This window comes from Eumetopias jubatus, unplaced genomic scaffold, assembly GCF_037043125.1.
Source record: "Eumetopias jubatus isolate StellerSeaLion01/CBP00866 unplaced genomic scaffold, mEumJub1_p1.0 scaffold_11, whole genome shotgun sequence".
Classification (NCBI taxonomy): Eukaryota; Metazoa; Chordata; class Mammalia; order Carnivora; family Otariidae; genus Eumetopias; species Eumetopias jubatus.
The window spans coordinates 42,703,276-42,720,417 of record NW_028274817.1 but is presented as its reverse complement, the minus strand read 5'-3'; the positions used below and the strand labels follow the sequence as shown (position 1 = coordinate 42,720,417).

At 44.4% G+C, this 17,142-nt stretch overlaps 1 pseudogene; it reads left to right on the top strand.

The window, feature by feature from the left end:
* Positions 1-213: 213 nt before the first annotated feature.
* Positions 214-570, top strand: LOC114204202 (histone H2B type W-T pseudogene; annotated as a pseudogene).
* The last annotated feature ends 16,572 nt before the right edge of the window (positions 571-17,142 follow it).

The window sequence follows — 17,142 nt, the reverse complement described above, 5'->3', positions numbered from 1 at the left end:
ATTAGAAGCCGCCTGATTTTGATGTCAAGCTCGGGGGAAGCATTCAGATCTGACAATACATGGCTCAGTGACTCGCTTCTTGTCTTTGCATTTTGTCCAATCAGATAGGACTTGCCAGTGACGTCAGGAAATGCAGCGACTATAAATGGGCTGGCACCCCTCAAGCTGCCGCCAGTGCCCTTCCTTCTGAGCTGTCGGGAAAGCGAGGCCAACATGGCTGAACCTGGCTGTGAGACCTCTTCTGAGGTAAGCCTCGGCACCGAGGAGGCCACGGAAGCCGACCGGAAGAGCCCGAAGCAGAGGCAGCCGAGGCACAAAGGCCGCCACCGTCGCCGCCGCTGCCGCTGCTTTGTCCATTTCGATCGCCACCGTAGCCCGCACGATTTCGCCACCTACTTCCCCAGGGTTCTGAAGCAGGTTCACGAGGCCCTGAGCCTCTCGCAGGAGGCCATGAGCGTCATGCATTCGTTCCTCAAGGACATCTTTGAGCGCATTGCCGAGGAGGCCTCTCGCCTGGCCTGTTCCACCAAGTGCTCCACCATCACCACCAGGAGATCCAGACAGCCGTGAGCCTTCTGCTGCCCAGGGAGATTGGCAAGTAGCCATGTCTGAGGCCACCAAGGTCATCATCAGGTTGACCTTCCGCCAATGCGCTGCTTCCCTACAGCCTGACCACCTCGGAAACCAAAGGCTCTTTTCAGAGTCACCTAACTTGACACAAGAGACCTGTCACTCTCTAGACATGCACCTACTCTAGCGTTTGGACATGTGCCATTCTCCCCATTCTTAAAACACCTTTACCGTGAGCAAGTCCACTTTAATATATGTGTGTGGTGCAGTCTGTTATGATATTCCTTGACCATGTCGCATTTCATCCCTTTCCTAAGTGGTCCCTTCCTTCAGGTCAGTGTCTTTGGGACTCTTTATAGTCACAGCTGGATCCACAATAATTTTACTTGTCTTTTGTATTCTCCTTCTCCCACTTGTGTCGAGTCGTATCCTATAGAGATTTTCCGAGTGTGGTGATAGAGCAACAAGTGAAGCACTGTAGCAGATACAAAACTCACCCGTACACCATTCATATTCCCTCAATGTATCCCCTCATTCTAATTCAGTTAAATACATAGAAGAGGACCCAAACACCGTGCAGAAAACTCAACCTATCTAGAGCCATGCCCTCCTCAAGCTCCCGACCTTGTGAAAGGCCTACTTTATGTGATTAAAGTAAGGAAATAAAAATAAATAAATAAAATAAAAAAAGAATGGCTTACTTTACTTTTTTCAAATTTATCTGATTCTGTGCCTTGGTAGCTTACCATCTTTCCCTTAAAACCAAAAGACTTCCTGCCCTGCAATTATGCCCAGAAGACAGGGTCATCCAATGAGAGCAGCTGTGCTCCCAGCCTCCGGTGGCAGCAACCAATAAGCAACTGGCAGCACAGGATCCACGGCCATTGGCCCAAAGGGTGGTAGGGTGACCAGGGCTGAATCAATAATAGCCTTCCTGTGCCTGGAGATTGAGGGGCAAGGTGGTGTGATCTTCGACAATTCTGCCTGTTGGTTTCTGTTGACGCGCTTCCTTTGAACCAGGGCGGTTGAAGTGTCAACATGCAGATGTTACAGTGGGACCTGTCCCTATCATTTTGCATCAAAATAAGAGGCTGCTTGGCAATTAAGAATACTAAGGTGACCCCTTCCTCTACGTCAAGTGATTTGATGGGGAGGAGGATTTAGGGTAATGGTAATGCACTTTAACACTCATTGTGTTTTTCTTCTTGGCACATGGGCTTTTTTACTTTCTGTTTCCTTTTCCTATAGGTACATGCTGAATTTCAAAGTGGTTGGTGATTATCCAAGTGCTTTCCATTTAATTGATTTCTAGCTTCCTATATATCTGTGATTAGAGAACACAAACTAGGGGTGGGGTGGGGAGACTTCAATCCTTTGAAATTTGTTACAGGTTGCATGAAAACCGACTATTACATTATGTTTGCCATGTGTTCCATGTGAACTCTTAAAATAAATTCTAAATGACCTTTGATTTAAATGTAGAAGCCTCTGAATGGTGTCACTCTGAGGCAAACAGTGAGACAAAAGCTAGGTAAAGTACGGTAATCCAAATTTTCTTGAGCCCATTAGACGAGAAATAAAGCCAAAGGGATATGGAAAGGGATGGGGGACTTGCTGCATAAATACCCAAGGAAAGCTACCATAAAATTAAGTGCCAGTAAATCACTGTGGGTGGTCCTTAGAAATTGCCATTTACATGGGCAACTGAATTTTTGAAGCCAAAAGCTCTTTTCAGACTCATATGCCTTTTCAAAGAAAGGACTGTGGAACATTTAAAAAAATAAAATCCTGTTTCATTAAGTCACTTAATTTCTATCATGCTGATTGCTGCTGGTTCAAAAGGCCCTTTTGGTCCACATGACTTACAGTGGTTTTTCAAAGTTATTCATGCACATTGGTCTCATACATATCATGTTATTTAAAAAGTCATTTTAAGAACGTGAATCCAGAGGAGCTTGTGGAGATGGCAGAGTAGGAGGAGCCTGAGCTCACCCTGTCCCACATTTAAAACTAGATATCTCCAGAAAAATTAAATAAACCAGAGAGCAATGCAAGGACTGGAAGAACAAACCCCACAACTAAATATAGGGAGGAAGCTGCATTTGAAAGTTTAGGAAGGTCAGAAACGTGGAGGGAGGCTGCCCGCAGGAAGGAGGGAGCTGTGCATGGGGAGAGCACCAAGAAATAGGTGCTTGCACCAGGGAGCGCACACGGGGGAGGCTAATACCCACACTGTTTGGCTGTGGAACCCAGAAGGGCTGAATACCGCGAGTTTGCAAAACCAGTGGGACTTGGACCCCGGAGATTTGAAAGTCAGCACACTCCACACTGGGCAAGCCAGGAGGGCGAGTGACAGCTGGGTCACCACTCTTAAAGAGAGGACAGCCTATGTGGAGGGGCGACATAAAATCGGCAGTTTGCACCATGCCAGGGGCAAACGGGAGACAGAATTGTTCATACTGATTTTGGAGCGTGGTGGGGGACCTCTCTGAAGACGGGAAGCTGCAGGGGCATTTTCCTCCCCTATCCCCCAGCATGAACATGGGGCCATCTGAGCACTGCACAGACACTTGCTACCTAGCCTGCTAGCCGTGTGCCACGCCTACCAGTTCTCCTGAGGACTTGCCCACTCCAGGCCTGCTGGGTTCAGCCGGGGGTTCAGGGCAAATTTGTTAAAGTGGTGCATACCCCACCCCACCACTGGGTGCACAGCTGCTTCCCTGCCCAGCTGTTGAATTGTTCCCAGCTGTCATGCATCGCCCAGCAGTGCCCCACAGCCACCATTGAGGGTGGGACCCAGGTGCACCCAGCCTTTGCCTCGAGTCACAGCCCACCTCATGCACCTGGCCAACCCCACGCACATACCCAGCAGCCACAGTGTTTGGGGGAAATCGGCATAAGACTGGTGGCCGAATGCAAATTTTGCTCCCAAGTTCCCTGATGGGCACATGCCCCCTGTCCCCAGAACTGGCCTGTCTGGATCTCAGTAACACCAGAGAGAACAAGTACATCCTGCAGGAGGCAGAGAGTCAGTGCAGATGACTGCACTGAAAGGAAAGTGACTCAGACACAACAGCAGGGCATAAGCAACACACATAGGATATTCTCCTGAAGTGCCAGGTTCTGGTGAACAGGGGACACTACACTGCAGGGCACTCTGAGACTACTTCTTCCTAAAGTCGCTACTTTCAAGAGCAGAAGATGTAGCTGAGTTTTGTAACACACAGGAATAGATAGAGAGAGGCAGACAAAAGGAGGAGAGAGAGAACTTTATCCCATACGAAAGAAGGGGATGAGGACATGTTCGGAGATCTAAGTAAAATAGACGTATCAGGTCTGATAGAGAATTTAAAGCAATGATCAGTGAGGATACTCACAGAACTTAGGAAAATTGTGGAAGACATGAGTGAGACACATGATAAGGACTAACAGAGAGATAAGGAGTAAGATAGCAGAGATAAAGGGCTCAGTAAATGAAATGAGAAACATGTTTGATGGAGTGAACAGAAGGATGGTCGAAACAGAGGAATGAAATGGTGACCTAGAAGACAGAGTAATGGAAAGGAATCAAGCTGAAAAACAGAGATAAAAAGGAATTATGCAAAACGAGAATAGACTTAGGGACCTCAGGGACTCCATCAAATGTAATGACATTCACATTATTGGAGTCCCAGAAGAAGAAGCGAGAAAAAAGGAGGCAGAACATTTATTTGAATAAATAATAGCTGAGAACTCCCCTAATCTGGAGAAGGAGGCAGACGTCCAGATCCACGAGGCACAGAGAACTCCCATTAATATCAACAGAAACAGACCCACGCCAAGACATATGTAATTAAATCGGCAAAATATAGTGATAAAGAAAATTTGAAAAGCAAGAAGACAAAAGAAGACAGTATTTACAAGGGAAAACCAAAACCCGTAAGCTGAGCAGGAGATTTTGCAAGGGAAATTTTGCAAGCCAGACGGAAGTGGCATGATATATGCAGAGTGCTGAAAGGAAAGAACCTACAGCCATGAAGACTCTCTCCGGCAAGGCTACCACTCAGAATAGAAGTAGAGGTAGAGAGTTTCCCAGACAAACCAAAACAAAAGGAGTTTTTGACCCTTAAAACAACCCTGCAAGAAATATTAAAGGGGACTCTTTGAGTGGAAAGGAGAGACGAAAAGAGATGGTATAAAGGTAGAAAGAACACAAAAGCACTAAAATTTGAGTATTTCTGTAAAAAGTCAGTCAAGGAATTCACAAAATAAAAGGATTCAAAATGTAGCAACATAGGGGCACCTGGGTGGCTAAGTCGGTTGAGCCTCTGACTCTTGATTTCAGCTCGGGTCATGATCTTGCGGTTGTGGTTTTGAGCCCCACGTTGGGCTACATGGCCAGCATGGAACCCGCTTACGATTCTCTCCTCCTACTTTTTCCCCCCAATCTTTCCCTCTCTAAGATAAATAAAACTAAAAATAAATAAAAAGTAAAATGAAAATGTAACAACATATACCTAAAACATGGGGAGGAGAGGAGTCAAGAATGGGTTCAAACTTGGGGCGCCTGGGTGGCTCAGTTGGTTAAGCGACTGCCTTCGGCTCAGGTCATGATCCTGGAGTCCCGGGATTGAGTCCCACATCGGGCTCCCTGCTCAGCGGGGAGTCTGCTTCTCCCTCTGACCCTCCCTCCTCTCATGCTCTCTCTCTCTCTCTCATTCTCTCTCTCAAATAAATAAATAAAATCTTTAAAAAAAAAAAAAAAAAGAATGGGTTCAAACTTAAGGGACCATCAACTTATATAGATTGCTATATACAGAAGAGGTTATATACAAAATTATGGTAACCACAAATCAAAAACCACTAATAAATAGGCAAGGAATAAAGAGAAAGGAATCCAAACACATCATTAAAGAAAATCAGCAAAACACGAAAGAGAGAAAGACAAGAGAAGATCAGAGAAACTCTTCAGAAACAACCACCAATCAGGTAATAAAATGGCAATAAATACATATCTATCAATAATTACTTTGAATGTACATGGACTCAATCCTCCAATCCCAAAAGACATAGGGCGACAGGATGGATTAAGAAAGAAAAGACTCATCTATATGCTGCTTATAAGAGAGTCATTTTAGACCTAAAAACACCTGCAGTTGGAAAGTGAGGGGATGGAGAAACATCCATCGTGCCCATGGATGTCAAAATAAAGCTGGAGTAGCAGTACTTTTATCAAACTAAACTTTTCGGTTTCACTCATATGTGGAACATAAGGAATAGCATGGAGGACATTAGGGAAAGGAAAGGAAGACTGAAGGGAGGAAACAGAGGGGGAGACGAACCATGAGGGACTATGGACTCCGGAAAACAATATGAGGATTTCAGAGGGGAGGGGAGTGGGGGATGGGGGAGCCGGGTGATGGGTATAAAGGAAGGCATGTGTTGTAATGAGCACTGGGTGTTATATGCAAATAATGAATCATGAACTCTACATCAAAAACTAATGAGGTATTGTTTGGAGGCTATCAGAGCACAATTAAAAAAAAAAGCCTGCCACAAGGGACAAAGAAGGACACTATATAATAATAAGGAGGACACTCCAATAAGAAGATATAACAATTGTAAATATTTATGCACCCAACATGGGAGCACCCAAATGCATAAAACAGTGAATAACAAGCACAAGGATATAATCAATAATAATACAATAGTAGAAGGGGACTTTAACGTCTGACTTACATTAATGGACAGATGATCTAAACAAAATTTCAACAAGAAAAGAAGGGCATTGAATGACACACTGGACAGATGGGTTTCACAGATATATTCAGAACATTCCATCCTAAAGCAGCAGAATACACATTCTTTTCAAGTACACAGGGAACGTTTTTCAGACTAGATCACATCTTAGCCCACAAAGCAAGCCTCAACAAATTCAAGAAGTTCAAAGTCACACCATGCATCTTTTCTGACCACAACTCTATGAAACTAGAAGTCCACCACAAGAAAATATCTGGAGAGACCACAGATATGATGAGGTTAAATAACATGCTACTAAAGAATGAATGGTTCAACCAGGAAATAAAAGAGGAAATTAAAAAGGTATATGGAAACACATGAAATTGAAAACCCAATGTTCCAATACCTGTGGGATGCAGGAAAAGCAGTTCAAAGAGGGAAGTGTATAGCAATTACAGGCCTACCTCAATTAGCAAGAAAAATCTCAAGTAAAACCTAAACGAGCTAGAAAAAGAACAACAAACAAAACCTAAAACCAGCACAAGGAAGGACATAAAAAAGATTAGAGCAGAAATAAATGATATAGAAATGAAGAAAAAAATACAACAGATCAATGAAACCAGGAGCTGGTTTTTGGGGCAGGAAACCAGTAAAATTGCCAAACCTCTAGCCAGACTTATCAAGAGAAAAGGAGAAAGGACCCAAATAGATAAAATCACACAAGAGAGAGGAGAAATAACAACCATCACCACAGAAATACATACAATTATAAGAGAATATTATGAAAAACTGTGCCAACACATTGAATGACCTAGAAGAAATGACTAAAATCCGAGGGAAACATATAAACTACCAAAACTGAACCGGGAAGTAATGGAAACTTTGAACCGACGAATAACCAGCAAAGGAATCGGATCAGTAATCAAAAAACTCCCAACAAACACAAGTCCAGGGCCAGATGGCTTCACAGGTGAATTCTACCAAACATTTCAAGAAGAGTTAATACCTATTCTTCTCAAACTACTCCAAAAAAATAGAAAAGGAAGGAAAACTTCCAAATTCATTCCATGCGGCCAAAATTATCCTGATACCAAAACCAGATAAAGACACCACTAAAGAAGAGCATTCCAGGCCAGTATCCCACATCCCTGCTGAGCATAGACGCACAAATTCCTCCATAACGTACTAGCAAACCGAATCCAACAACACAAGCACAAAAATCATTCACCACTATCAAGTGGGATTTATTCTCCAGATGCAAGGGTGGCTCGATATTTGCAAATCGATCACCATGATACATCACATCAAAAGACAAAGGATAGGAAACCTATGATCATTTCGATAGATGCAGAAGAAGCATTTGGCAAAGTACAACATCCACTCATGATAAAAACCCTCAACAAAAGTAGGTTTAGAGGGAACATGCCTCAACATAAGAAAAGCCATAAAAACCCAGAGCTCAGGACGCCAGGGTGGCTCATTCCGTTAAGAGTCTGCCTTCGGCTCAGGTCATGATCCCACACTCCTGGGATCGAGTCCCGCATTGGGCTCCCTGCTCTGCAGGCAGCCTGCTTCTCCCTCTGCCTCTCCCTGCTCTCTCTCTTTGTCTTTCATGAATAAATAAATAAAATCTTAAAAAAAAAACACACAGCTACCATGAAAAAACTCACATGTATGAAAAACCCATGCTAGCATGACCCTCAATGCAGAGCAACTGAGAGCTTTCCCCCCAAGGTCAGGAACAAGACAAGGATGTCCACTCTCACCACTTTTACTCCACATTGTACTGGAAGTCCTAGCCACAGCAATCAGACCATGAAAAGAAATAAAAGGCATCCAAATTGGCAAGGAAGACGTCAAACTTTCACTATTTGCAGATAAATGACATTGGGAGGAAATACTGTTTCTGCGCTTGAGACGTCTGCCTTTCCTCTTGCCTCCTCATTCTGAAAACAGGACTGAAAACAAACAAACAAACAAAATATGACATGAAACGTGAAAAACACTACAAAACCCACATAACTTATACTTTATCTCTTCCGGAAAGAGTTTCCTGACTAGCCCCTGGACTGGGTTCGATGCCCTTCCTCTAGGTTCCCGAAATAACCTGAGCACGTCTCTGTCATAGCATTTAATATATTATATCTCTGTGACCAAAGTATCTGCCTCCCCCCTCTAGACTCTAACCAGTTTATGGGCTCTCAGCTTATCCTTCTGTGATTCGCCCCACCTAGCAGTGCCTGATGTAGTAGGTACTCAGCAAATGTTTGTTGCATAAATGAATAGATGAATGCAGGCTGTGCTGTAAACCCGAACCTGAGATTTCCTGACCCTTCTTGGGGATAGCCTGGCTAAACTATGGTGGTTGGAGAGCTGAAAATTACTTGAAAGTGGCGATTCCAGGTTTTCCTTTGTTTTTCCCCGATCTGAAGGGAAAAGGGGATGTTTATCCTGTTGCAGGGAACGACAAAAACTACTATCCCAAGTTGTACAGTTTAGATAGATGACCTCCCCCAGATGTGACAGTTTTATTGCATTTCTGCCAGTGGATTTTCCTCCCTTCTGGGAAGTTAGGTGGGGAGGGAGGGCATGATAATGTCCCTCATGGACCTCTAAAGCCCTATGACGTAAGGACTGGCTAGATCCCGGATGGACAAGGAATAAACCTAGGATTAGAAAGTTGAGTCAATTGCCATGTGTCACACAGTTCAGGAAGCAGGTAAGCCAGGATTAGACCTCTGTTCTACCTAACACGCAGCCTAGATTCTTCCTGCTTGCTGCTTCCCGGACTGGGGTGGGGGCTGGAGGGGTCCTGTGAATGGAAGCAGGTAGTGTAGCTGGATGCTGCTGTGGCAGACCAGTTGAGGCAGGGGGAGAGCCTGGATATCCCGGGCTCCCTCGCTGAGGCTGCCAGCATCCTAATCCCTGGGAGGCAGGGCAGGGATAGAGCTGGAAATCCTGGAGCTCAGCCAGAGAAGGGCTTTTCCCTCTGACCCGAGTGAGGCCTCTGGAAGATCTGACGGGACCAAAGACACAGCTCGTGGACCCCTGAGGCACTTACCCGTAGGAGGCCTAGCTCTACTAGATCTAGGTGAAGCCTGGCTGAGCACAGTCCCATGGCCCTGAAGTGCTCAGGCCGCGGGCTGGAGGTTTAGGACTCAGACTGTGTTTTAGCCTCAGATTACCAGCCTCCTAGCCTGCTGTGAGAGGTTATAGCCACGGGTTCCCAGGTCAGTCTGAAGTCCTACCAGATTTGAGGTCTGCTGAATTAAATGGCCTATCCCCTCTGCTTTCCCCATCATCACCCCTGATGCCAGAGTGCAGCAGAGCTTATCTCCACACCTAATCATAGGTCCCATGATCAGTACTCTATTGGAGTGAAATGCTCAGCCTTGACTCCAAGGGAATTCAAAACTTTCTGGGTTAATAAGCCTCTTCAAAGGAGGCTCATTTGACACCTGCTTATTCACCTCCTCCGCTGCTAATTTTTGGGATCTTGGAGCCACTGTGGAATTCCCTGTGCCTTAGCTTGACCCATCACTCCCCGCCCTCCTTTTTCCTGTCCAAGAGGGACCTTACCTGGGCTTGGGGACCCTCTGAATCCTAAATCTTTACTACCTATAGGCTTTTCTCAAGCAAGCCTCCCTCTACTAAGGAAAAGTAAAGGTGCAGGCACTCCTATTCTGGCCTCTACTTCTGTGCATCCTCCTGTCCCCACATTCACAGGCATTCACTGGACCCAGTCTAGCACAGGAGTCAAAACTGGATTTGATTCCTGGCTAGGCCACGCGTTAGGTAGGTGAGCTGGGGTAGTGGATAACCCAACCTCTCTGGGGCTCCCTCTTCTCAACAGAAGGAATTATGCCTGCCTGTCCTGTAAGGAAAATATGGGGGCAAAGGGTAAAGACTGGACCTGTGTGTAAAACAGACACAGGAGAGTGCCTGCCGCATAGAGTCTTCCAGAGCTCAATTTAAAAAAAAAAAATAAAAAGGTTCTTATGGAGATTTGTGTAGTGCTAGATCCTGGAAGGTGAGGAAGGGTAGGATGCGGCCCCCTAACTTCTGCGACATTGCAATTGAACAGAGACCTACCACAGGCATACTCCCAAATGACTACCAATAGAAAGCTGCATCTGATCAAGACCAGGATGCACACATTGTGGGGGGTTCAACGCGTATGAAGAGAAGGAGCAGGGAACTCACCATAGGCCTGTACCAGACACTGCACCTGGCATGCGACATCTGTTCCCTCGTTCAGCCCTAATCATGGCCCTTCCGGAGGGGCATTATAAAGAATACACCCGCTTTTGCAGTTGGAGGTACTGAGGCTCAGGGAGGGAGAAGTCACTGTAGGCTGGGATGGTCAGGTCGTCTTCACAGAGGAGGTAGGATCTGAGCCAAGACTTGCAAGGTGAATGGCACTTGGATAGGGAGAGGGTGAGTGGGAGAGGGTGAGTGGGAGTGAGGAGGAACAGCTTGCCAACAAAAGCCTGAGTCAGCAATGCCCAAAGCTAGCAAGGTAACAAGGCACACTTTCCAATTGCTCCCTAGCAACTTCCCCTTGCAACTCAGAGCAGCATTATCTCTGCAACTTTACTAACAGAGGCTCAGGAAAGGAAGAGTCGTCCTCCCTTATCTCACCATCAGCCTTACGCAAACAGATGGGACCAAGGTAGCCAGGAGAGCAAGTCCCTACAGCTGTCTGGCATCAAATCACATCCCCCCCCCCCACCCCTCCAACTGCCTCAGGGCATGCCTCTCAGGACTGAGAATAAGTATAGCCACCATTCACTGAGCCCTCTGTGTGCATTATCCCACTGAATCCTCTCAACTATCTTGTAGACCCTATTGTCCAGAGGAGGAAACTGAGGTTCAAAGAGGTCAAGTCACTTACCCAAGACACCACAGCTAGGGAGAGGCACAGCTGGGGTTTGAACCCAGGTCTAATCTGACTCCAGAACCTGTGCCCTTAATCACTCTTGCTGTAGAGCCCAGTCCCACTAGTTCCCAGCAGCTGTAGGATTCAAACAGCTGTGCTGACCATGTTGTGTCTCCTTTCCCTGTCAATGCAGCCTCGTAACACACTACTTTTCCCCAGAAAACAAAGGCACCAGCACTTCAAAGAGAACAGATTATGGAAAAGGTGATGCACTCTCATCTTCCTACGAAACTTTGTGCTCTGCAAATCCCTAAGCCCCAAGAGATGCCCTTATTCTGTCTCCAGACCTTTTCCCTAGAAGGGAGTCCTCGTGTCCTGATTTTGCCTGCTGTCCCAGCACAATTATGTAGAGCACCCCTTTTACTCTCAAAACCATCTGCATTAATTGGACATGAAATTATACGGTCACCCTACCTCACACCTCAGGCCCGTTGGCAACCCTGACACATGTGCTGGACAATGATCTGCTGCGTGAGGGTGGGGTCCGACCTGGGAGGAGTAGCCAGCCTCTCTTTGAGGAGGAAATAAGGGATAAACAAACTAAGAATGTGGCTTTCAGGGGATTCCTAGTACAATCCAGCTTCTTGGGGCTGGAGGGTCAAGGAACAGAGGTAGGGGAAGGCCTGGAATGCAGAACTTGCCCTAGTTGGGGGCAGGAAGGGCTGAGCACAGTTGGCTCTCTCAAGCACAGCTGTGCCTCACATATGAGGAGCATGGAGAGTTGGACACCCAGACATAAACAGGTGAAGGAAAGACTAAGGGGTCAAGCCCACTCCACTAGCCCCCGGTTTGCCTTCTATCACAGTCCACGTTCTTGCTGCAGAGGGAGCCCAACTAAGCCTTGGGTCCGGGCTGCTTCTGGGAAATTGAAGCCCCCAGGACACAGTAAGACCTTGGGGACAGTTGAGAAAAGCAAGTGGCCAAGGGTGCAGAAGTCATGAGAAATCCGAGCTCTATAGTCTGTTGCTGACTACACACAGGAACAAGCACAGGAAAGGACCCAAATAATGTCGAGAAAAAGCCATCCAGGAGGAAGGGATTTACTTCCAAGAATGCTAGCAGGATTGACTATTGGAAAATCTATAATATGATTTATGGGAATAAGCCAAACGATATTAAAAAATGTTAATCTCGATAGGTGGTAAAACAGCACGTGCGAATGTTTTAGATCCATTCTGTTACCTAAAACACTTTGAAAACCAAAGATGTTATTGTGAACACATAGACCTCAAGCGAAAGCCTAATATCATGTTTGTGGATGAAATGCTACTGTCGTTCCTATTTCAGTCAGGAAGGTGACAAGAAAGTTTCCGTCAACATCATGATTTGAATGTCCCTCACCCCCCCCCACTTTGTGTTGGGTGTACTTGTGAGATTTAATTCAACAGAAGTCTCCAGATAAACTAAGATTACTAATTCCCTTCATTTTGCATTAGTCCAAGGAGCCAAAGTCAACTGAAGATTCTATAAAGTACGTTTAAGTTAGCAATATGATTTGGAAGTTTTGATGGATATTAGGCATTGAATTGTTTTTGAAAGTTGACCACCAAAAAGAGGCTATTTTCAGTTGACCTGATTGCACCAGAATGAGTAAATCTCTAGAACCATTTCTGGGCTCAGGACAACTTTACACGTCTCAAAATTAATAGGAAGCCAAAGAACTTTTGCGCCAGTTGTATCTGACAGTGTTTACTTTAACAAAACATTAGAATAGAAATTTTGGTCAATTTATTTTAAATGATTTTTAAAAACCCATGACATCATGATGATATAAGTGCATGTGAAAAATATGTTTTCTAAAAAAGTAGAGTGGAGACTGACATCGTTTCAGATATCTGAAAATCTCCTTAATATCTAGCCTAAAGAACTCAGATGTATTTTTACGTCTACTTCTGCATTTTATCTGTTGCCATATCAGACATAATGAACTTCTCAAAAATTCCACCATGCACTAGTGAGAGAATAAAAGGGAAAGGGTAAAGACCATTAAGAAAATATCCCCATAAGGTTGACTTGGAGAAATAATTAAGAGAAATGACCATTTAGGAAAGCCATGAAAATCATTATGGTTAAGGAAAATTCTGATTTTCCTTGGAACAAACTGCACTACAGTCATATATTAAAGTCGAGCTGTGATGTTTCATACTGTTTCATTCATGGCACAAATGAGATAAAAATCGGCAGAATGGCACAGGTCCAATAACTGACAGAAATGGCACTCTACGCAAAGAAATGATTGCAACGTGGTTAAAGGAAATTGATGATTTTGCTTGGAAGAAATTGCACTAAAGACATACATTAAGGTGGGGTTGATACAATTGGTAATGTTTCATAAACGACAAAGGTGTTATAACGATGGGCAGAATGGCACAGGTCCAAACGCTAGAGTAGGTGGGTCTCTGGAGAGTTACAGGTCTTTTTGTGCCAAGTGAGGTGGCTCTGAAAAGAGCCTTTGGTTTGCGAGGTGGTCAGGCGGTCCGGAGGCAGCTCACTGGCGGAAGGTGTACCTGATGATGGCCTTGGTGGCCCCGGACACGGCGTGCTTGCCAATCTCCCCGGGCAGCAGCAGGCGCACGGCTGTCTGGATCTCCCTGGAGGTCATGGTGGCGCACTTGGTGGAGCGGGCCAGGCGAGAGGCCTCGTCGGCGATGTGCTCGAAGATGTCCTTGACGAACGAATCCATGACGCTCACGGTCTTCTGCGAGGGGCTCAGGCCCTTGTGAACATGCCTCAGAACCCTGGGGAATAGGTGGTGAAACTGTAGCGGGGGTGGGGGGCAGTGTTGTTGAGAGGGTGGTGGTGGCAGCAGTGGCGGCAGCACTGGCACGTTGGCTCCTTCTGCTTCGGGCTCTTCGGGTCGGCTGCCGTGGGATCCTCCGTCTGTGCCCAGGATTTCCTAAGAAGAGGTCTCACAGCCAGGCTCAGCCATGTGGGGCTCACCTTCCCGACAGCTCGAAAGGAAGGACAATGGCGGCGGCTGGGGGCACTGGCCCATTTATAGTCGCTGCATTTCCTGACGTCACGGGCAACCTCCACATCTGAATGGACAAAGTGCAATGCAGGGAACACGTCGCTATGTCAGGCCACGTCACATGTGCATTTGATTGCACACCCTTCTGCGTCCCATCCACCAATCACAGTGGGATTCTGGCATCTTCTAAACTTCGTGTTGCCTCTATCAGAAACATGCCACATAGAGTTATAGGTCATCTGGACCACAAACTGATTCATGCCTGCCATATGGAACAACAAATTCTACCTCTTTTTAGAGTGGCTGAACATTAGTTGAGGCTTTAACAATATACCTACAGATTAAGTCCTCCTAAACAAGGACATAATCCAAAGGCAGGCCACTGTCAGTAGTATCAGTAAGCCAAACTATATCTAGTAAAAGCTTATTATCAGATATAAATATATTAAAATATGTTTAACCTATATGAGTCAGCGATAAGATACCTAAAATATGAGGAAGAAATATCTAATTACTTACGAGAGCAAAGTATTTTGAAGAAACATTTATGTTCTAGAACAGAACCTCATAACCACTGGAATAAAAGATTGAAGAAATTCTGGACAGCATATAGGACACAGCTGGATAGAGAATTAGTGAATTAAAACAGGTGGAAGAGATTGTGCAGAACACCTTATAGAGAGACAAAGAGAAAGAAAATTTTAAAGAGAGCCCAAGAGACTTAAGAAATGGACTAAGAAGTTATAAAGTACATGTCCTAGGCATCCCAGAAGCAACACACTGGGTGAATTTTGGAAAAGGTCATACACATAAAGGTCATCCGTCACATTGGCTGATTTATGCCTACACCATTTTCACCTTAAGATGTCACCAAAGCAACCAAATTGTACTGATTTCATTTTCAGGTCCCAGAGAGAGTGTGAGTCCCATAACTAGAGTTCTCACTGCCATGAGAATGACTCTATCATGGCCCACTGCTGGACCATTTTCTTTCCTCCCAATATCATAACAGTATTTCATAACAATGTTATAACAGTATAAATGATATTCCACTATTTTCAGTAAATGCTATTGGGAAAACTGGACAGCTACAGGCAAAGGAATGAAACTGGACCACTTTCTTATACCATGCACAGAAATAAACTCAAAATTAATTGAAGAGCTCAGTGTGAGACTTTAAATCATAGAACTCCTAAAAGAAAACGTAAGCAATAATCTCTTGGACATAGGCCTTAGCAACATATTTATGGATATGTCTCCTCGGGCAGGGAAAACAAAAGCAAAAATAAAAAGCTTTTGCACTGCAAAGGAAACCATTAACACAAGAAAAAGTCTAACTAGTGAATGGGAGAGGATATTTGCAAATGATATATTCGGTAAGTGGTGAATATCCAAAATATATAAAGAACTCAAACAACTAAAAAGGAAAAACACAATCTGATTAAAGAATGGATAGAGGACCTAAGGAGACATTTTTCCAAAGAACACATACAGATGACCAACAGACCCATGAATGGATGCTCCACCTCATTACTCATCAGAGAAATGCAAATCAAACCACAATGTGATATCACCTCACACCAATCAGAAGGGCTAGTATCAAAAAGTCCAGAAAATACAAGTGTTGATGAGGATATAATGAAAAGGGAGACCTCATGCACTGTTGGTAGGAATAAGACTTGGCACAAACACCGTGGAAAACAGTATGGAGGTTCCTCAAAAAATTAAGAAGTAGAACTATCATATGATCCAGTAATTTCACTACTGGGTATTTACCCAAAGAAACCCAAAACCACTAATTTCAAAAGATGTGTGCAACCCTATGTTTATTGCAGCATTATTTACAATTGCCAAACTGTGGAGGCAGCCCAACAGTCCATCAGGAGATGAATGGATAAAGAAGATGTGATATGGGGGCACCTGGATGGTGCAGTTGGTTAAGTATCCAACTCTTGGTTTCGGTACAGGTTCTGATTTCAGTGTCGTAGGATGGAGCCCTACGTGGGGCTCTGTGCTCAGCGCAGAGCCTGCTTAGGATCCTCTCTCCCTCTCCCTCTGACAGCCCCCACATGCTCGTGCACACTTGTGTCTCGTGTGTGTGTGTTTGTGTGTGTGTGTGTGTGTGTGTGTCTCAAATAAGTAAATCTTTAAAAAAGAAGAAGTGAGGTACAGATATAGATAATGGAATATTATTCAGCCATAAAATATAACAAAATCTTGCCATTTGCAACAACACGGATGGAGCTAGAGAATGTATGAAAAGCAAAATAAGGCAGTCAGAGAAAGACAAATGCCATATGATTTCACTCACATGTGGATTTTAGGAAACAAAACAAATGAGCAGAGGGGGAAAAATGCGAGAGAGAGAGAGACAGAGACAGAGACAATCCAAGAAACAGACGCTTAACTGTAGAAGACAAAGCGATGCTTACCAGAGGGGAGGTGGGGGGGATTGGTGAAATAGGTGAAGGGGATTAAGAGTACACTTATCTTGATGAGCACTGAGTAATACATTGAACTGTTGGATCACTATATTGTACACCTGAAACTAATATTACACGGCATGTTAACTACACTGGAATTAAAATTTTAAGAAAACAAGAAAAAAATTTAAAATTAACTAGAAATGGGTCAAAGATCAAAATATGAGTTTAAAATATAAAACGATTAGGAGGAAACATAAAGGTAAATCTTCATGACCTCAGATTTGGCAACAGAATTTTAGATATGATACCACAAGCAATAAAAGAAAAACATAGGTAATGTGAACCTCATGAAAATTTAAAAACTCCATGCTTCAAAAAACATCACCAAGAAAGTGAAAACCCACAGAAGGGGAGAAAATATTTACAAGTATATGTGCATATATCTGATAAGGGACTTGTCTCTACAATATAGGAAGAACACTTACAGCTCTGTAATAATGTGACAAATAACCACATTA